Below are 22,523 nucleotides of genomic sequence, written 5' to 3'. Positions count from 1 at the left end.
AGAATGAATTTCAGGTTAATTCTTCTGGTCTTTTGACACAAAATTTCAAGAAAATGTGATTCTAGACTTTAAAGAGTTAGGCTTCGACTTCTAAGAACTTAAACTTGCAACTTCATTTTGAAGCTTTAATTTCACCCTGGAAAATCTATAGATCTTCTATAATAATATAATATATATTATATAATATATATAACCTATAGAAGAATGAATTTGTACTAAAATCTGGTGTACTTCCATATATTGCTGGCCTTAAATTGTTAGGATGACTTAATATTTGTCATAAACTTACTGTAAACTGTGTCGACCTATACTGGATTACGTACCTGGGAAGCTTGTAATGATAACTGAAGACACAATGAATTTTCATTCCTGAGGACAGTGAGACCTTGATAGGATTTAATCAGTACGCTGTTCTAATCCATTTCTAAAATTTCTGGAGGCAAAATTCATACCAAAACCAGCAGTTCAAGGAGGATGCTCAGCATTCCATATTATTAGGGGAGACAACGTATGCAAATGGAAGCAGGACTTGACAGACTTAATATTTCAGACAAATGGGTTAAAAGAAGCAGGAGCTAAGAAAGTAAGGGAACAGCTCAGGCGAGACCACTTAAGGAGACCACTTCCCCCCTTTTCTTCAAGTTTTCATGTGGAGTCACTCTACTGAAGCAAAATTGACCCTTTGGTTGATGAAAGATAGCCATTGGCCCATCCTTCTCAGTTTCTAGGACTGAATCTATTCAAAGGTCAAAACATCAATAATTGGGTCTCTTTCATTCCCTCTCTGCCTGTGATTATGAGAAGGTGACAATGGATAAATGTATCTTCTCTGCAGAATCAAAACGTCCCCCGGATTGGCTTTGTCTACAGCTAGAGCGGGAGTAAAAGGGAAGAGGGGATTGCTAATATCATCTGTTCCTTACCTCTAAGCAAAAGCGAGAGCGAAACAAACCCCCCAAAATGAGAAAATGTGTCCCCACCAGACACGCAGGAAAAGAAATGGCAAATGGAGTTCCCCAGACAGCAGAAAAATGACTCCTAGGGGTAAACATGGAAATTCAGGAAGAAACAACCAGAAATGGAGGTGGTGAGCACATGGAATAAGTCAAAATCTATCAACTTAAAAAAAAAGCATCACAATATGTTTAATATGCCCTAATTGAAATACATGGCAACACAAATTGTGAGCAGCAGGTGGTAAATGAAGTTAAAGTGTGTCAAGTCCTAACAATATCAAGCAAGTGGTCAAAGTAATCATTTTCATTAGACTCTAATAAGCTAAAATGCCTTTTATAATCCTCAGGTTAACCAGTTAAATGTTAGGAATGAGAGCAAAACCAAAGGATCTCTAACAAATTAGTCAAGGAGAAAAACAGATTGATAAAAATACTTAAATACTAAACATGTCAAGAAGAAAAGGGAACATAAAACAGGTGGGCTAACTGGAGATAAATAATAAAATGGTAGGAACAATAAATACATATAGAAGTAAACTAAATAGTCAAGTAAATATTATTATTAGATTGGATAAAAAAGGAAAATGTTGTTACACGCTGCTTACAAGAAAGCCATCTTAAATATACAAATACCAAAAAGTTGGGAATTAAAGGGACACTTGGGGCGCCTGGGTGGTTCAGTCATTAAGCTTCTGCCTTAGGCTCAGGTCATGATCCCAAGGTCCTGGGATCAAGCCCCGCCTCAGGCTCCTGCTCAGCAGGAAGCCTGCTTCTCCCTCTCCTACTCCCCCTGCTTGTGTTCCTTCTCTTGCTGAGTCTCTCCCTGTCAAATAAATAACTAAAATCTTTAAAAAAAAAAAAAAGAAGAAAAGAAAAGAAAGAAAGAAGGAAAAGAAATGGGACACCCTTAACCAAGCAAGCAGATTTAAGACAATAAATGAGATAAAGGAAGATATTTCTCAATGATAAAGACGAATGGTAAACCAGGAAGATACCATTTTCAATAGCATCAAATAAACCAAATACATTGTAATAGATCCAACAAAAGATTCAGAAGACCTCGTCACCTAAAGTTAATATTGGGAGGAATTAAAGAAAATATAAATAGAGGGACATATGTTACCCATGGATTAGAAGGCTCATTATAGAGATATCTATTCTCCAATTGATTTGCAGATCCAATGCAATCTCAATCAGAATCCCTGAGAGATTTATTTTTGTGTAGACATTGACAAATTGATTTTAAAACTTACATTGAAAATGAAAGATCAAGAATAGCCAACACGATTTTGAAAAAGAACAAAGCTGTAAGATTTATCCAAATATCGAAGCTTATTATAAAGTAATAGTAATTTAGATAGCAGGCTGCTGCTGAATGGAGATAAAAAATAGACCAATGGAACAGAGAGAGAGAGAGAGAGATGAGAAACAGACATGAATGATATAGAAGAGGAAGTACAGGAACAGACCCACATAGACTCAGTACTCTTGTTTATAACGTAAGTGACGCTCCAGTGCAGTAGAGAAAAGGGGCTCTTTTTAATAAATGATTCTGATTCAGTTGGTTAACCATATATCAAAACTAAATCTATCTCCATGCTATACACATATATCAATTCCAGACGGACTGGAGATCTGTGAAAGGTAAAATGATCAGCATTTTAGAAAAATAAAATATTTTCAAAAATTGCATTGGCTAAAATTACTTAATAAGGATGCAGATCACTAACTATAAAGGGAAAAATGATAAACTGAACTACACTAAAACTTTGAAGTCTTATTTATTAAGACACCATCAAAAGGGTCAAAAATCATTCCATAAGGTAGCAGAGAATACTTACAAGACATATGCTGACAAAAAACCTAATATACAAGAGCACCTGTGTGGCTCAGTTAGTTAAGCTTTTGCTTTCCGCTCAGGTCATGATCCCAGGGTCCTGGGACAGAGCCCCACACTGGGCTCTCTGCTCTGTGGGGAGCCTGCTTCTTCTCCCACTGCCTGCTGCTCCTCCTGCTTGTGCTTGCCCTCTCTCTCTCTAATAAATAAATAAAATATTTTTTAAATTAAAAAAAAAAAACCTAATATACAAAAATACATAGGGTTCCTATAAATCAATTAAGACAATGGCAGAGATTTGCAAAAGGCTTCACAAAGGAGTATCTCTAAATGGTAATAAAGTATATGGGATAGTTGCTAAGTATGATGACTTGCAAGGGAAAATTAAAATAAAGCCAGAAAAACCACAGAAGCATTTACTGCAATTGACTTTCAGCAGTGGTGCCAAGACAATTCACTGGGGGAAAGAATGGTCTTTTCAATAAATAATGCTGAAATAACTGGATATCCACATGCAAAAGAATAAATTTGGAAGCTTACTTCACACTATATCCAAAGGGGAAAAAAAAGCTCAAAATTAATTAAAGAACTGAATGGAAGAGGCAAAACCGTAAGATTCTCAGACAAAAATATGGGTGTCAATCTCTATAACCTCCAACTAGGCAATTGTTTCTTAAATATGACACAAATAGCATAAGCCACTAAACAAAAATTTGGTCAATTAAACTTCATCAAAATTAAACATATTTGTGCACCAAAGAATATCATCCAGAAAGCTGAAGACAACTCATAAAAATGGGGAAAAAGTCATGTATCAATGCAAAGCATACATCCAATAAAATTCTAATATACTGGCTATAAAGAAATATTACAATTCAACAATAAAAAGACAACTCAATTAATAAACAGGCAAGGGATTTATATAGGCATTTCTCCAATGAAGATATGCAAATAGAAAATAAGCACAAGAAGATATTCATTAGCATGAGGCATTAGGAAAATACAAACCGTAACCACAACACAATACCAGTTTACACCAACTAGGATAGTTATAAACAAACTGTAAGATTCCCTTTATACAGAATGTCTAGAATAAAGTCCATAAAGACAGAAAGTACTACAGAACGTAGTTTTCAGAGCTTGGTGTAGAGGGAAATGGTGCTTAGCTGCCAAGAGGTGTGAGGTTTCCTTTTGGGATGATGAAAATATTCCAGAATTAGATAACGAGACTGTCGTGTAACATGATGAATATTGTAAAGTGCACTGAATTGTACATTTTTAAACGGTAAATATTATGGTATTTGCATTACACCTCAATTCTAAAAATATAAAATAAAACAAATGATGCCATAACACATCCATCTGAATGTCTAAAATCAAAGTGGCTGCCTACCTTACGTTGCTCAAATGTGTAACAACTGAACCTCTCAAGCACTTCAGGTAGAATTACAAATTGCAACAATCACCTTGAAAACTCCTTAGCTGTTTCAACTCAAACTGAAAATATGCACACCCTATGATCTTGCAATTCTCTCAGCATAGCCACTACAGAAGTATGTAAGTATGTTCACACAATTCACATCATGAGTATTGCACGGATATTCACATCAGTGCTATTCATATCCCCAAGCTGGAAACTAGCCAAATGTCCATCAACAGTAGAACACATTAAATACATTGTGGCAATGTTTGTGCATTGTTGCACTACAAACAGCCATGAGGATGAACAAATTATTGTTCAGGCAACAAGAGATGAATCTCACCAATGCGATGCTGAGCAAAATAAGCTGTGTACCAAAGAATACCAACCAATATATGATGCCATTGATATAATCTTGAGCAATAGGTAAAACGCATCTACTGTATTAGAAGTCAGGGGCATCTGGTAATGGGAAATGTGTAGCATGAGAGACCTTCTGAAATCCTGGTAATGTTTTCTTTTGCTCTTGATGCTGGCGACAAGGGTGGCTTAACTTTATGAAAATCATGGAGTTATATTTATGTGTAGGGCACTTATCTGTATATATATTACACTTCAATTTATAAAGTTTATAAAACTAACATTTCAAATCCTCTGATGACACCTCTGGATTGGAGATAGTAACAATAAGATTTATGGGAAAATCCACTAAAGACTTTCCTCCAATGGGGTGCCTGGGTGGCTATGTCAGTTAAGCATCAGAGTCTTGATTTCAGCTCAGGTTGTGATCCCAGGGTAGTGAGATCGAGCCCTCACTGGGCATGCAGCCTCCTTGGCATTCTCTCTCTCCCTCTGCCCCTCCCCTGCTTTCTCTTTTTCTCTCTCTCTCCAAAAACAAAACAAACCAAACCAAAACAAAACATAACAAAAAACAAAAACAAAAAAAACCAAAAAAACCTTCCCTCCAAGTTGGAGACCAATCTAATCACTCTTGTAATCTAATCTAATCCAATCTAATCACTCTTGTAATAGTTGATAATTAATTTCAAATGTTTATAAAATACTGGCAATACTTTCCCATTTCCCATTTAATTCTTTCATTGCTACAATCATGATATTCCATAGCACTGGCCTTCTCCTGCTACAAACTTAGTAGCGTCGTCTCCAAAAAGGAAATGAGAGTAAGAGATTTTTCTTAGTGAAGCTATCCCGGTCCGTAGGGATTATCATGGTCTTTTCCAGGTTTTCTCATTATAGTGTAGAATATTCAGGAGGACTGAGATCAAGGCTATTGGCCTACAGATTTAAGAACCTATTTTATCCAATTTGAAAAAGTATAAAAGAATTTATTTATCTTCAGTTTTAGGGGCATTTCCATGATTTCTCAAATAGTAATATTCAGTATGATTTCATGTCAATTTATATATATGCAAAGGAATTTAAAATTTCATTTAATCCCAATCTTTATAATTAGCTACTACTCCTGATCATTCATGCTTAGAGTAAAATACATAATTTTGATATTTGTAGTATTACAAGCCATGCATCTCCTTATTGGGAAAAAAATTTTTTATTAGCTATTAAATTTTTTACGCTTGTAAGAGTCCACAACATTTTTCAAGGCTGAATTCAATTCCAATTCCCTGCCTTCACATTAAAGCCTACATAAACTACTCCATATGAATAGTTATTTAATATTTTATTAGACCTTTTAATTTTACTATCCCCTCAGTAACTTATTCCCTTGCTTACAAACCTTATGGTCAAGAAATTCTTCCCAAGAGCTAATATGAATTTTCCATTCTGCTTTTCCCAGCATTCTAAAAGGCTTGTTAAACCTCCCTACCCACCACAAATTCTTCTCTAACAACACAATTCCTTTTTTGTTCTGCTTCCATGTTCCAATGCCAACTCTTGCAATATATTGGCTCACATAAACAAGCTGCCTTAAATAAGTGTAGCATATAGGCTAAGGTCATCGGTGTAGGATTGGAAAGCTTTCATATTCTGAGTGTAACCTTAACTAAATTATTTAACTTCTGTCAACCTCAGTTTCCTAATCTAATAAATCGAAATAATAATAGTTATCTACCCACTAGGTTATTGTGAAGATTATGCGACATAGAATATGAAGTAAGCCAATGCTTGCTTGTACTGAAAGTTCAATCATGTTATAACTGACTGTAGTTGTTAAGATATTTTTGGTCCCAAGTCAATGAAATGGCTAGATTTACTCAAAAAAGAGAAAGCAGGGCAGAGTACCTGAATGACATTTGTAGAAGAATTCAAGAATCAATGCTTTGGATACCCAGCCATTGGGGTCATTCAGGGGGACTGCTGCATGGGTCTAGCACCATCAGCATTGATGGCATACAACACCAAATGTGCTCTCGCTCTCTCTCCATTCCAAGTTCCAAATTCAAGAAAAGAACCTTAGAGCAATAGCACTGACAGAGGGCCAAATAATATGTACAATTTTATCCTTCCAGAAGCATAAAACTCATGTCAAAATAATACTTAAATTTTTTCTTCAAAAATGTCACCGCTGCATCTCACTTGATTCCGTAATAAGAATGCCAAGTAGGGAAAGAGGATAAAAGTTTAAAGGCATAGATCAGACAAGAGATTTGCTCAAGGCCACATGGCAGTCTATGGTGAAGTCAGAACCAAAGCCCTGTCTCCTGACTTGGCCATGTGCTAGAATGCATGCTTTGCCTTAGCTCCAGGAGGGATCTATTCCAGGTCTGGGGTCCTTGCCACACATTTGCCCTTTCATCTGTGCTTGAACATCAGAGAAGCAGCAAACACAAGTAGGTGGGCACCCAAAGACACTGTGTTCAGAGCAGATGCAATGGGTGACTTGGATAAAAAAACAAAATGAAGACTGTGGAAGTAAAGAACACCACTAGCGTACTGAGTAAAGGAATCTCAACAAAGGCACAAACCAGGAGAAATTTACTTTGGTTTCAGGAAAAAGAAAAAAGAAAAGACTGTGTATTTGGAGGAAAACAAAAACAAAAACAAAAACAAAACAAAACAAACAAACAAAAAAACTTCAAACATTGGTGTAGCTACCCTGCCAATGCCGCATGGGCCAATCGCCTGTGTTCTGATGCCTTTGCTTATCACCCATCGCATCCAGTCTCAACAGAACAGCTAAGTTACAACTAGAGAAGCCAATAGACTCAAGGTGCCTTCTAGATGAAAACATATTAAATGGGGCAATGAAGAAGAAAAAAAAAAAAAAGGAACTAGGCTGTTTTCCTCAAAATATTTATGGAAACCATACTGCCAAGCTCCCAAAGAAAAAAAATAAAAAAGGATTACTATGAGGTGAAAGGAATCAAGGAAGAGAGAGAAAGGAATATAGGAAAGAAAGGCCTTTCACTGAATTTGTACTGAGCCTGTGAACTTATTTTATTCAGAAGCGTGTTGCTGCAGAAACCAGCAGGGGTAAACTATTATTTATCTCTGGTTATTAGCCAAGCCTAAATTGTGTAGCAAAAATAACAAAGGATTTTCTTTACATCTAATTAGACATAAAGGCTAGAACAATGTTCTTGTGAAAGGATGCTTTTAAGATGCTTTTTTGGAATTGAAAGAGGAACAACATTTGTTTTGTGTGGTAAACAGAAGCCTTTTGGCAGTACAGTTGCTTTCATTTGGAAACTGCCAAGAATTATTTGCTTATCTATGGAATTTCAACTACTTTCCCTGCCTGTGAGTCATATGGATGCTAATCTAGAATAAACAGGGCTGCCTAGGAGAATGCTGGGGCTTACTGTGGCCTGCAGGCAACAGCCCTCCACACCAGGAGGCACAGTCCGGTGCTCACAGTACCCCACAGGGGCCAGAGGGTGGAGCAAGAGAAGAAGACTGAGAAGACAATGTAAATGGACTGAGAGAAGACAGACCCGGAAGTCTTTACCACCCCTAAAAGAAATGCGATAAGGGAATGATGGACAGGAGAGAAAAGCAATAAGAGTGAGAAAGGATGACAATTCCTGAAGGCAGAATCATGGAGGCAGATGAGAAAAATGTCAATAAATAGATAGATAAATACAAAGGAAGAAAGAAAAGGGAGAAATGGGAGAGGGTTGGGTAGACAGAGTAAGAGCATAGAAAGTGAAGGGAATAACAAGGACAAAATAGGAAAAGGCATGGGAAGACGTTGGGAAACAAGAATAGCCTAATATAATTTGGAAGGACTGCAGAGTTGTCTCAATGATAATGGTATTTGACAGTTTGATATGTATTTATAGCTGTTTCCAGCTCTCTCTGAATACTATATAGGATTATCCAGATTTTCTGGGGTTTATCACCACAGGCATGTAGGATTAACAACTCAATTAAGTAAAGAATCATTGTCCAATCCTGTTCTTGGACTCATATAGCACTCTTCTCAGATTCTCTGAGGATGGTACACAAAATATAATAACCAGAAGAAAGGTAGGGGAGAGAGAGAGAGAGAGTGTGTGTGTGTGTGTATGTGTGTACACATCTATCAATATGTAATATTTTTCAAAATCTAGGTCAGAAATCTCCAAAAGCACTAGGTTTTAGAGAAAATCATTACATTAGCAAATATTATTTACCACAATTCAGTGAGGGGGAAATAAAAAAAAAGACACAGTGTCCACCACACAGAGCTGAGAGACCAGAGTGGGGAGAATGTGGTAAATGGTGTGACAGAGGGGGTAATACAGAATGATGGTGATCATGTAACCAGAGACCCAACTCGGCCCAAGTGAAAAGTAATGCATGAGATGAAACTTAAAGATGATGGAAAACTCACCAGGTTTAGTTAGGGAGGAGTGTTGCAAGGAAACAGGAAGGGAATGCTGGAAAAATAACGGGAAAGAATAACAGAACAAAACAATAGTCTTTTTTGCTTTACAATTAATCTTCCCCTAGCCTCTGAGCCCAGTGGATGATGATCATGTTCAAAGGGATTTTGCAGAGGAAAGCAGAGCCATGTCACAAGGGACTCATACATCTGCAATGGATTTAGGGTTTCATAATTTGGGCAATAAAATGCTACTGAGATGTTGTTTGGTGGGGGAGCTAACCCTATAAAACTTTTATTTTATAAATATCACTTTGTAAAATGAATGAAAAGTGGAAAAGACAGGTGTCAAGAAGTTCAATTAAGAAGCTCTTATAAATAACCTGTATAAGAGAAGACAGTGGGCTGGACTAAGTTAGCAGAGTGAGATGGGTGACATGGGTCTAGATTCCTGAGACAGTAACTTGCAGAATCAATGGAATTAGATGATTGACTAAATTTGGAGAGATCCAGGTGATACCAAGAATTCAGTCTGTACAAGCTGGGTAGATGGTATTGCTTTTTACTTATCTGAGAGTAAGGGATCAGAAAAGAGTTCCAAGTCCAGAAGTTAGAGGGAGATCAACCTCCTTGACACCAAGACACATGAGTCCTTAGCAACTCTTTGTTGACTGAACTGAACAGATCCTTCTCATCACTAAGCATGGCAAATCTTACACTCAAAATGGAGTGTCTCCCAGTTTCAGGGAATCTAGTACTTGAGAGGTTAAAGGAAGAGCAAACATAAAATCTGCAACAGAAAAAGAGTCCCGAGGCTTGAAAACTTCATTTAAGTATGCAAACCCAGAGAGAGGCAAGATGGCAGAGGAGTAGCAGACTGAAATGACATCAGATCCTAGGAGTTCAGCTAGATAGGTATCAAACCATTCTGAACACCTACAAACTCAACAGGAAATAGAAGAGAAGAAGAGCAGCAATTCTAGGGACAGAAAATCAACCACATTCTGAAAGGTAGTCCTACCTTTGCAGAGAAATGAATCCAAAGTGACGGGAAAATAGACGGGGGGTGGGGGTGCGGCTCCCAGCAAGCGGTGGAGCAGCGGAGCACAAAATCAGAACTTTCAGAAGTCTGCTCCAGTGAGGGACATCGCTCCAAAGGCTAAGCGGGGGTAGAGCTCTTGTGGGGACAGTGTGGTCTCAGGACCCACAGGGTCACAGAAAACTGGGGGTGCCTAAGTGTGGCAGAGTGCCCAGGTAACAGAGCGGAAGCTGGCTGGAGAGACGGAGCTGGAGACGAGGAGTGAACTTTCAGCTCCAGGTTCCTTAAACCATGATCCAAGGCACTGTTGGGCCACTGCTCTTCAAGCAGGGACCCCACAAATGGCACATCCAGGGATACTCACCTTCCTGCTCTGGTAGGAGCAGCATGGCAGGAATCTGCTGGGTTTGGAGACTCCAGGCAGGGCTGTGTGACAGAGATAGAAATGCTCTGTCACAATCTGGGTGAGCTCGGAGTGCAGCCAGAGACCAGGAAGACAGGAGGGATTGACTGCTTATCTCTGGGGGCACACTGAGGAGTGGGGCCCTGAGCTCTTGGCTCCTCTGGGGCTAGAGACTGGGAGGCCACCATTTTCATTCCCATCTTCCAAAGCTCTACAGAAAATGTTCAGGGAACAAAAACTCCCAAGAGCGAACCTGGGCAGATTACTTAGCCTGGTCCCTGGCAAGGGCGGTGCAATTCTGCCTTGGGCAAAGACATTTGATAATCTCTGCAAGAGGCCCCTCCCACAGAAGATCAGCAAGAACATCCAGCCAAGACCAAGCTTACTGATCAAGGAGAACAGCAGAACTCCAGAGCTAGGGGAAAGCAATGCATACAATTCATAGCTTTTTCCCCATGATCCTTTAGTCTTGCAAAGTAAAAATTTTTTTATTTTATTTTTTTCTTGTTCTATTAGCTTTTTCTCTTTCCTCTTTTAATTTTTTAACTACTTTATCTTAACAATACCTTTAAAAAAAAGTTTTTAAACCTTCACTGTTATAGTCATATTTTATCCCTTCATTGTATTTAACCTTATTTTATGTATAAATATGGGAGTTTTTTTTTTCTAAAAAATTTTGGGATAAATTTCTTCTAGTAAATCAAAATACATGCTAATCTAGCACATGGCTTTGTTCTACTCTCCAGCCTGAGCATTCTCTCCTCTTTTTTTTTTCCTTTTTCCAACCAACATATCAATTCCTTTTTTTAGAAAATTTTTTAAGCTTTCATCTTTACACTCATATTCCATCCCTTCATTGTGTTTACTCTTATTCTTGTATATATATAAGTTTTTCTTTCTTTAAAATTTTAGGAGGTAGTTTCTTCTAAGAGACCAAAATACCCCCAAAATTATGTGGGTGACTCTGTTCTATTTACCAGTCTAATATACACACACACACACACACACACACACACACACACACACACACACAAATATATATATATATATACATATAATTTTTTTTAAATTTCTTTTTTACGCCTTTCTTCTCCCCCCGGTTTTGGGTCTCTTATGATTTGGTTAGCATACATTTTTCAGTGGTCTTTGCAACCAATTTAATATTTTATTCTCTCATTCATATATTCTTATCTAGATAAAAAGACAAGGCAGGAAAAACTCACCACAGAAAAGAGAACAATAGGCAGTACTGAAGGTGAGGAACCTAATCAATACGGACATTGGTAATATGTCAGAACTAGAGTTCAGAATGATGATTCTCAAGGTGCTAGCCAGGCTCAAAAAAGGCATGGAAGATATTAGAGAAACAATTTCTGGAGAAATAAAATCTCTTTCTGCAGAATTAAAAGAACGAAAATCTAACCAAGTTAGATTTTAAATTTAAAATTTTAAAAAAGCCATTAATGAGGTGCAATAAAAAATGGAGGCTCTTACTGCTAGGATAAATGAGGTAGAAGAGAGAATTAGTGATATAGAAAACCAAATGATGGAGAATAAAGAAGCTGAGCAATAGAGAGACAAACAACTACTGGACCATGAGGGGAGAATTCGAGAGATGAGTGATACCATGAGATGAAACAATATTAGAATAACTGGGATCCCAGAAGAAGAAAAGAGAGAGGGGGGGCAGAAGGTATAGTGGAGGAGATTATAGCAGAGAATTTCCCTAATATGGCAAAGGGAACAAGCATCAAAATCTAGGAGGCACAGAGAATTCCCCTCAAAACCAATAAAAATAGGTCCATACCCCGTCATCTAATACTAAAACTTACAAGTCTTAGTGACAAATTGAAAATCCTGAAAGTAGCTCCGGACAAGAAGTCTATAACATACAATGGAAGAAATATTAGATTGGCAGCAGACTTATCCACAGAGACCTGACAGACCAGAAAGAACCAGCATGATATATTCAGAACACTAAATGAGAAAAATATGCAGCAAAGAATACTATATCCAGCTAGGCTATCATTGAAAATAGAAGAAGAAATAAAAAGCTTCCAGGACAAACAAAAATTAAAAGAATTTGCAAACACCAAACCAACCTTACAGGAAATATTGAAAGGGGTCCCCTAAGCAAAGAGAGAGCTAAAAGTAGTACACCAGAAAGGAACAGAGACAATATACAATAACAATCACCTTACAGGCAATATAATGGAACTAAATTCATATCTATCAATAGTTACCCTGAATGTAAATGGGCTAAATGCCCCAATAAAAAGATACAGGGTATCAGAATGGATAAAAAAACAATATCCATCAATATGCTGTCCACAAGAAACTTATTTTAGACCCAAAGACACCTCCAGATTTAAAGTGAGGGAGTGGAAAACAATTTACCATGCTAGTGGACATCAAAAGAAGGCTGGGATGGCAATCCTTATATCAGATAAATTAGATTTTAAGCCAAAGACTATAATAAGAGATGACGAAGGACACTCTATCATACTCAAAGGGTCTGTCCAACAAGAAGATCTAACATGCCCCTAACATGTGAGAAGCCAACTATATAAACTAAATAATTACAAAATCAAAGAAACACATTGACAATAATACAATAATAGTAAGGGACTTTAACACCCCCTCACTGAAATGGACAGATCATCTAAGCCAAAGATCAACAAGGAAATAAAGGCCTTAAATGACACACTGGACTAGATGGACATCACAGATATATTCAGAACATTCCATCCCAAAGCAACAGAATACACATTCTTCTCTAGTACACATGGAACATTCTCCAGAACAGATCACATCCTGGGTCACAAATCAGGTTTCAACCAGTACCAAAAGACTGGGATCATTCCAAGCATATTTTCAGATCACAATGCTCTGAAGCTAGAACTCAATCCCAAGAGGAAAGTAAGAAAGAACTCAAATACATGGAGGCTAAAGAGCATCCTACTAAAGAATGAATGGGTCAACCAGGAAATTAAAGAAGTGAAAAAATTCATGGAAACAAATGAAAATGAAAACATAGCTGTTCAAAAATTGTGGGACACAGCAAAGGCAGTCTTGAGAGGAAAGTATATAGCCATACAAGCCTTTCTCAAGAAACAAGAAAGGTCTCAAATACACAAACTAACCCTACACTGAAAGGAGCTGGAGAAAGAACAGCAAAGAAAGCCAAAACCCAGCATGAGAAGAGAAATAATAAAGATCAGAGCAGAAATCAATGGAATAGAAACCAAAAGAACAGTAGAACAGATCAATGAAACTGGGAGCCGGTTCTTTGAAAGAATTAATAAAATGATAAACCCTTGGCCACACTTATCAAAAAGAAAAGAGAAAGGACCCAAATAAAGAAAATCAGGAGTGAAAGAGGATATATCACAACCAATACCCAAGAAATACAAACAATTATAAGAACATATTATAAGCAAGTATATGCCAGCAAATTTGACAATCTGGAAGAAATGGATGCATTCCTAGAGACATATAAACTATCAAAACTGAACCAGGAAGACATAGAAAACCTGAACAGACTCATAACCAGTATGGAGATTGAAGCCGTCATCAAAAATCTCTCAACAAACAAGAGCCCAGGGCCAGACGGCTTCCCAGGGGAATTTTACCAAACATTTAAAGAAGAATTAATGCCTATTCTCCTGAAACTGTTGCAAAAAATAGAAATGGAAGGAAAACTTCCAAACTCAATTCATTAGGCTGGCGTTACCTTGATCCCAAAACCAGATGAAGATCCCATCAAAAAGAAGAATTACAGACCAATATCCTTGATGGACACGGATGCGAAAATTCTTACCAAAATACTAGCCAATAGGATCCAACAGTACATTAAAAGGATTATTCACCACGACCAAGTGGGATTTATTCCTGGGCTGCAAGGTTGGTTCAACAACCACAAATCAATCAATGTGATACAATGCATTAATAAAAGAAAGAACAAGAACCATATGACACTCTCAGTAGATGCTGAAAAAGCATTTGACAAAGTACAGCATCCTTTCCTGATCAAAACTCTTCAAAGGGTAGGCATAGAGAGTGCATACATCAATATCCTCAAAGTCACCTATGAAAAACCCACAGCGAATATCATTCTCAATGGAGAAAAACTGAGAGCTTTTCCCCTAAGGCCAGGAAAATGGCAGGGATGTCCACTATCACCACTACTATTCAACATAGTACTGGAAGTCCTAGCCTCAGCAATCAGACAACAAAAAAATTAAAGGCATCCGAATTGGCAAAGAAGTCAAACTCTCACTCTTTGCAGATGATATGATACTTTATGTGGGAAACCCAAAAGACTCCACTCCAAAGCTGCTAGAACTCATACAGGAATTCAGTAAAGTGTCAGGATATAAAATAATTTACAGAAATCAGTTGCATTTCTATACACCAACAGCAAGACAGAAGAAAGAGAAATTAAGGAGTCAATCCCATTTACAATTGCACCCAAAACCATAAGATACCTAGGAATAAACCTAACCAAAGCGGCAAAGAATCTGTACTCAAAAAACTATATAGTACTCATGAAAGAAATTAAGAAAGACATAAAGAAATGGAAAAACGTTCCATGCTCATGGATTGGAAGAACAAGTATTGTGAAAATGTCTATGCTACCTAAAGCAATCTACACATTTAATGCAATCCCTATCAAACTATGATCAATTTTTTTCAAAGAAATGGAACAAAGAATCCTAAAATTTATATGGAACCAGAAAAGACCCCAAATAGCCAGAGGAATTTTGAAAAAGAAAGCCAAAGTTGGTGGCATCACCATCCCAGACTTCAAGCTCTATTACAAAGCTGTAATCATCAAGACAGTATGGTACTTCACAAAACAGACACACAGATTAATGGAACAGAATAGAGAGCCCAGAAATAGACCTTCAACTCTATGGTCAACTAACCTTCAAAAAAGCAAGAAAGAATGTCCAATGGAAAAAAGACAGTCTCTTCAACAAATGGTGTTGGGAAAATTGGACAGCCACATGCAGAAGAATGAAACTGGACCATTTCCTTACACCCCACCCAGAAATAGACTGAAAATGGATGAATGACCTCAGTGTGAGAAAGGAATGAATCAAAATTCTTGAGGAGGACAAAGGCAGCAACCTCTTCAACTTCAGCTGCAGAAACTTCTTCCTATAAACATCACAAAAGGTAAGGGAAGCAAGGGCAAAAATGAGCTATTGGGACTTCAACAAGATCAAAAGCCTTTGCACAGCAAAGGAAACAGTCAACAAAATCCAAAGATAACTGACAGAATGGCAGATGATATTCGCAAATGACATATCAGATAAAGGCATGGTATCCAAAATCTATAAAGAAGTTATCAAACTCAACACCCAAAGAACAAATAATCCAATCTAGAAATGGGAAGAGGACATGAACAGACATTTCTGCAAAGAACACATCCAGATGGCCAACAGACAAATGAAAAAGTGCTGCACATCACTCAGCATCAGGGAAATACAAATCAAAACCACAATGAGATACCAACTCACACCAGTCAGAATGGCTAAAATTAACAAGTCAGGAAATGACTGACATTGGAGAGGATGTGGAGAAAGGGGAACACTCCTACTCTCTTGGTGGGAATGCAAGCTGGTGCAGCCACTCTGGAAAACAGTACGAAGGTTCTTCAAAAAGTTGAAAATAGAGCTACCCAATGACCTAGCAATCACACTACTGGGTATTTACCCTAAAGATACAAATGTAGTGATCCAAAGGGGCACATGCACCTGAATGTTTATAGTAGAAATGTCCACAATGGCCAAACTATGGAAAGAACCTAGATGTCCATCAACAAATGAATGGATAAAGAAGATATATATACAATGGAATACTATGCAGCCATCAAAAGAAATGAAATATTGCCATTTGCAATGACGTGAATGGAACTAGACAGTATTATTTGATCAATTATTATATGATCTCCCTGATATGAGGAACTTGAAAGGCACAATGCATGGCTTGGGGGTTAGGGAAGGGAAAAATGAAACAAGATGGGATCGGGAGATAAACCATAAGAGATTCTTAATCTTACAAACCAAACAGGGTTGGTGGGGGTGGAGTGTGGAGAGGGTGGTTGGGTTATGGACATTGGGGAGGATATATGATATGGTGAGTGCTGTAAAGTGTGTAAGCCTGACGATTCACAAACCTGTACCCCTGGGGCAAATAGTACATTATATGTTAATTAAAATAATTAATAAAAAAAAAGATTGCAAACCCAGGGGCACCTGGGTGGCTCAGTGGATTGAACCTCTGCCTTCGGCTCAGGCCATCATCTCAGGGTCCTGGGATCAAGCCCCGCATCGGGCTCTCTGCTTGGTGGTGAGCCGCCTCTCTCTCTCTGCCTGCCTCTCTGCCTACTTGTGATCTCTTTCTCTCCGTCAAATAGATAGATTAAATCTTTTGAAAAAAATGCAAACCCAGATTTCCATACTTTATAGGTACTGATTTTGCCCAAGGAGATAAACAGTTGTAAATAATCATATCCTTGTCAATGCTTTAAAAGAAGCCCATTTTAGACTTCAGTCTTCAGGCTAATGAGTATTAACTTCTGTCCTACTACACCCGTGGATGCATGCTTTGTTATTTAACAATTAGTTTAGTAGGCTTTGTAAAAGACAAATAAGGTAGCAAAATGGTTTCATTTCACCCCTGGAATCAGAACTCTCTGGGAGTTTTAAGATCCAAACAGTGAAAACAAACAGCAGGATCTAATAAAAACTAATTCTTAATTTGCTGTATTTTAGCACCTCTTTGCCACACATAGAGGCTCAGCCATGTAACTGGTGGTAGAGAAATGGACACCAGCGACTGGATATTAAATCAACCAACCATCACCTCAATGAGCTCTTCTGCCTTCTGCAGAAATTCCAATGCAACTCAGAGAAACTCATTTCTCACTCAACTCAGTTGTCAGCCTGTTTAATAATTCAGAATGCAAACAGCCCTAGTACTAAAGGATAGGATGTTTCAGGGGATGGCTATATCAGTATGTAAAGGAAGAACTTCTAAATCTGTAAGAAAAGGGCAAAATCTTAGGAGCTCACAAGGGACACGTGACTCTGAGTGAAAAGCAGAATACCATTTTTCTTATAGTTAAACTGTCCTGTTAATTTCTGTATTGGAATAATTTTATTATTAATGCTAAAATTCCTTTCTCTGTTGTTCAGAACTCCAGAAGCAGCCACATTATTTCCTAAATTATTAGTGATTGGAGAAACTTTCAAAACACAGAACCTACAAAGTATGTATCCCCTTTTTTCATTATGATACATTATTTACCCTGCACAGACCTTTTCCTCCTCATCTTTAAATGGGGATAATAATTATTCTCTTTGGGGATATTGCAAAGCTTAAATGATTTAGCGCCCATAAACATTTAAAACAAGATGCTGACCCACATGAGGTGTGGGACAAAGGCCAATAGAACTGACATTTAAAAAAAAAAAAAACGGGTCGAACTCTATAGGAAACCAGACAGAAATATTTTTTCCTCCAACCACTTCCTTCAGACATGCAGAGCTGGATGTCTTTTCTGGTCTGGGACAACACTTTCAGTGATTCCTTCCGCCTTCTAGTCCCTTCATTTATGAGAAAAAACTCACACTTTGGAAGTTGAAAGTGGCTTTCAAATGTTACAAAGCCTAGTGTACACCAACACTGCGATTTCATACCCAATTTACAGATGGGTCTATCATCACATCAATTTACAGATGACCCACATTCAGAGACATCTGTGGGGAAGACGGGCTTTCACTCTTCCTTATTTCACTTCCCCTTCCCTCCTCCCCTTATTTTGCTCCTTTTCTCCCTCTCGGAGGCTGTGTGGTCTCCTTTCTCTCCCACTGTAGTAGCTCTGAGGGGCAGACATGGGGTGGGAAATAGGACAGAGCACTTTATCATCTGATCTTTTGTTCCTTCAGTATGGCAGATACCTACACACTCCCTGGCTTGTGGACCATGTTCACGGCTCTTCCATAGGCCCTGCAGTGACCTTCTTACCCTACTATGTCCTCGAGCGAGCAAAACGATACCCACCTGACCTCTTGTGGCGCTCCACCGTTCGTCTCCGGCTACTGGCAGGTATCCTCTAACTTCATGCTGCTGGGGGCTTCTCACCTAGGCAGGCTATTCCCCTGGGCATGGGCCCACCAAAATATCTTGAGCCCAGTGACTTTTTAAGGTGCTCAATTAGCCCAGAGAAAACTCATCTATTCTTGTCAGACTGAGAGTTGAAGTTTCCACCTGCTGGTTACTGGCCCCCTCCTTGGGCCGCCTATCACAGACCACTCCAGTCCGTTTCTCAATTTTACAATTCTCCAGGCAGCCGTCAAGAGACTCCATAGCAGTTTCTTTATTCGTGTATACTCTAAAACTCGGAATGCACGTCAAGCACTTCTGAGAACTCTCCATCCTCGCCTTCCTCCTGTGTCAGAATCAGGTGAGGAGGCCGGTCTCTGCCAATCAGCGCACTTCCAGTTACTGTGAGAGAACATTCTCCCATCTTGCAGCTGCCGCCTTCAAATCCCTGAGGGAGTATCTTGGAGCCATCCTCACCTAACTTGAAAGTAAAGGAGAGGAGAAAAACAAGCAATATTTATTCTAAGCCGATTAAGCCTCATTCTTATGCATTTCTTTCTTCATTTTCTATCTTCTGATGATACAGGTTGCATAGTGAGAGCAGAATTCAAAGGACCTTTCTGGAGGAGGTTTCTTGACCACAGCGTCATTAACATTGTAGAGAAGACCCTTTCTTGTTCGAGGAGGCAGGGCTGGGCCTCATAGGATCTTTAATCGTGTCCCTGCCCTCTACTCACTAGATGCCAGAACATTCCCTTCCCTTTGAGGTATGACAACCAAATGTGTCTCTTGATGTTTGCCAGAGAGCCTGTGGGGGCAGAATCACTCTCAGCAGAGAATTCGCCATAGTTAGCTACAGAAGGTGTTCTGTATAGAACTTGTCTAAAAAAGATGATGCATAGTCTTCACCTCATTTCTCTCTGAATTTCATAAGATACATGCAAGTGGGATGATCTCTCAGTTATGTTTTCAGGAAAAGAGCATATTACCAACTCAGATTCTCAGACTAGCACCCTGACTACCCAACAATAAAACAATAAAATTTAAATTACCTCTGATGAGTTTGCCTAAGCAGAATCAACCTAAAGAAAGAAAAAATTTTATCTTCACCAGGCCCTTAAAATGACAGAAATTTTAAAAATAAATACTAATTAGAAATTTAAGAAGCTTTTATTTTAAACAATACAGCAATTGGACAGCACTTGTTAAAATAATCAGGTTCCAAAGATAGTTTAAAAATATAACTCAAGGGGCTCCTGGGTGGCTCAGTGGGTTAAGCCGCTGCCTTCGGCTCAGGTCATGATCTCAGAGTCCTGGGATCGAGCCTCACATCAGGCTCTCTGTTCTCTAGGGGAGCCTGCTTCCTCCTCTCTCTCTGCCTGCCTCTCTGCCTGCTTGTGATCTCTCTGTCAAATAAATAAATAAAATCTTAAAAAAAAAAATATAACTCAAGTGGCCATATGACTGCTTAGCTTAAAAGAAAATCTGTTTAACGGTACTAGAACTTGAACTACTTCTTCTTCCTCCCATTGCTCCCTTTATTTGATTGTATTCTCTCAAATTTTAGATCAGGTAGGTTAAACTGAGAAAATCTTTGTTCATTGGAAAGAACCTATTATCTCATTATCCCCTCACTCCTCTGCAAACCATTCTGCAACTCTCTAGTTGGTTCCTTCATTCTCTCTCTCTCTCTCTCTTGCTTCTGTTGAGATGTATAAGATCATTCTTAGGAGACTTGCAGCCCTAAGTTCCTATCTCAAGGATACCCAAGGTAACCATGAGGTTACTCTATAAACTCAGGCAAGTCCTTCTCTAAGATATCATCTCTCTAAAGTAGGGGGAACATTTTCCTTACATGGTTGTTATGTCAATTAAATGAGTTAATTAAAGGGGCACATAACAACAAGCACAGAATTCGTCTGAGTCTTTCCCAGTCTTTTCTCCTGCTGCTAAGTGACTTAGTAATAGGAGATATGAAAAGCATGATACATCTGCTGTGTATTTACCATTATATGTTAAAACAGTGAAGGTAAAAAAAAATACAGTTTTTGATACACTGCAATTTAAACAATGTCAAATCAATAAAACAATAAAAATGCATAAATATGAATAGAGAAGAAATATAAGGATACAGTTATTAAGAGTGATTATTTTAGATGGGGGAAATATGAATAGATATTTATCCTTTTCACTGTTCTCGGTTTTCTCTGTATGATTAATATTTAATTTCCTAATGAAAAGCATAAATAAACTTCATGGGAAAAGAAGAGAAACTTTTTAGAGTAAAATAAATTTCAATGTTCTCATTAATGAAAGAAAAGTTTACTGGGCTAACTAGTAACTCAGAGAAATAATCTGCACACCAAATAAGATAATGTTCTTTCATATTCCTCCCCGAACTGTTTTCCTGCCTGTATGATGAATGAATTGAACACCAATGGGTCTCATCTACTCTCAGACTCTTGTCAACAGCAGTGATTCTGGGCTTTATTTTTTATTAAAAAAATATGGTATTTTTTTCAAGTGATTCTAGCCATTATCATGATAATAGCATTAATCTAATCAGCTTTTTAATAAAGCAATTATACTTATGCAGATTAATACTAAATAGTATGATAATTACTGTGGCTTGGGCATGTCTTTTTTTCTAGCACAGAATAAATATCAATAGTTAGAAATATCTATTCACAACATTTCAGCTCAGTTTTGTCTTTTATTTGATGACTTACAAGTTACACAAAGTGTTGACATAGCACTGCAGTGTGAGTCTAATCCAGGCCCCATGTCACCATTTTAATTCAGAACCACCTAGACCCCAGGTAAACTCTTGCCTCTTTGCCCTGCCACCCCCAGCGTGACCTTCAAAGGGAAAAATGACTTCAATCAAGAATTGTCTTACTCTACTGTAAATAGTCCCACATTTATTTTCCTATAATACTGTGTTCTCCTTGAAGACAAAAGCAAGTTCTGATCTTCTCTGTATTGCTAAATCAGTTGCTAAAACATAGGACATGTTCAACCATAAATACGTGATGAATTAATGAACGAATATTTGAAATGTAAGGAATCTTAAAGATCAGATAGCCCTAATGTCTACTGACTTTCTTTTTTTTTTTTTAAGATTTTATTTATTTATTTGACAGACAGAGATCACAAGTAGGCAGAGAGGCAAGCAGAGAGAGGAGGAAGCAGGCTCCCCGCTGAGCAGAGAGCCCGATGTGGGGCTCGATCCCAGGACCCTGAGATCATGACCTGAGCCGAAGGCAGAGGCTTAACCCACTGAGCCACCCAGGCACCCCTGTTTACTGACTTTCAGAACACTTTCCATAGCACAAACAACAAACAGTCTGTCAGACCTTCTTTGGCTCTCATTATCCTGTGACCAGACGCTTGGGACTATAATCCACCTGATTTCAGAATCCAGGTCCATCCTAAACCTGACTTTAACTGAAATGTGTGATTTGTGGATTATTCTTCATGGGGGCTTCTTTTATTTGCCTGCCTTCTGATTTTCTAAACATGTCACACTAGTGTAGCTCTCTCTAAAGCTTCTTCCAGATCATAATTCTAAAGAGCACCATTCTGAACATATCTCATCCCTATTTATATTGGTTTCAACTGTCCGCAAGGCAATATTCAAATTATTTGATCTGCAAATCAGGAACCAGCTGCCAGTTCCCATCTCCATGCCTTGCCACTTATTAATTTATTCTTATAATCGTTATGTACTTATCATACATCTACTCTGTTCTTCATATTATGCTGGATCCTGGGATGTAAGAAATAATTTGACCTGCCTAGAGCATAAAGCTCAATGGACAACATGCAACAATATTTTAGAATTGTGTTCTTCCTGGTTTCACTTTCAACTGAGAAACAAAATACATATGAATTTACCAACATAAATATAAAACAGTTATTCCCCCACATGCAGAATTTATAAAGAGACTAAGAACCACTCAGTACC

The 22,523-nt window shown here is 38.1% G+C and overlaps 1 long non-coding RNA gene across 1 annotated transcript in view; it reads right to left on the bottom strand.

The window, feature by feature from the left end:
• Positions 1 to 22,523, bottom strand: part of LOC111159863 — a 75,315-nt gene that overhangs the window by 30,519 nt on the left and 22,273 nt on the right. The window contains exon 3 of the long non-coding RNA XR_002641435.1: positions 18,515 to 19,037. This is a non-coding gene — a long non-coding RNA (uncharacterized LOC111159863). The remainder of the gene's footprint in view (positions 1 to 18,514; positions 19,038 to 22,523) is intronic.

The sequence above is a fragment of the Enhydra lutris genome, unplaced genomic scaffold, assembly GCF_002288905.1.
Source record: "Enhydra lutris kenyoni isolate GAN:26980312 unplaced genomic scaffold, ASM228890v2 scaffoldscaffold70, whole genome shotgun sequence".
Lineage (NCBI taxonomy): Eukaryota > Metazoa > Chordata > Mammalia > Carnivora > Mustelidae > Enhydra > Enhydra lutris.
This window is presented reverse-complemented; position numbering and strand designations above follow the sequence as displayed.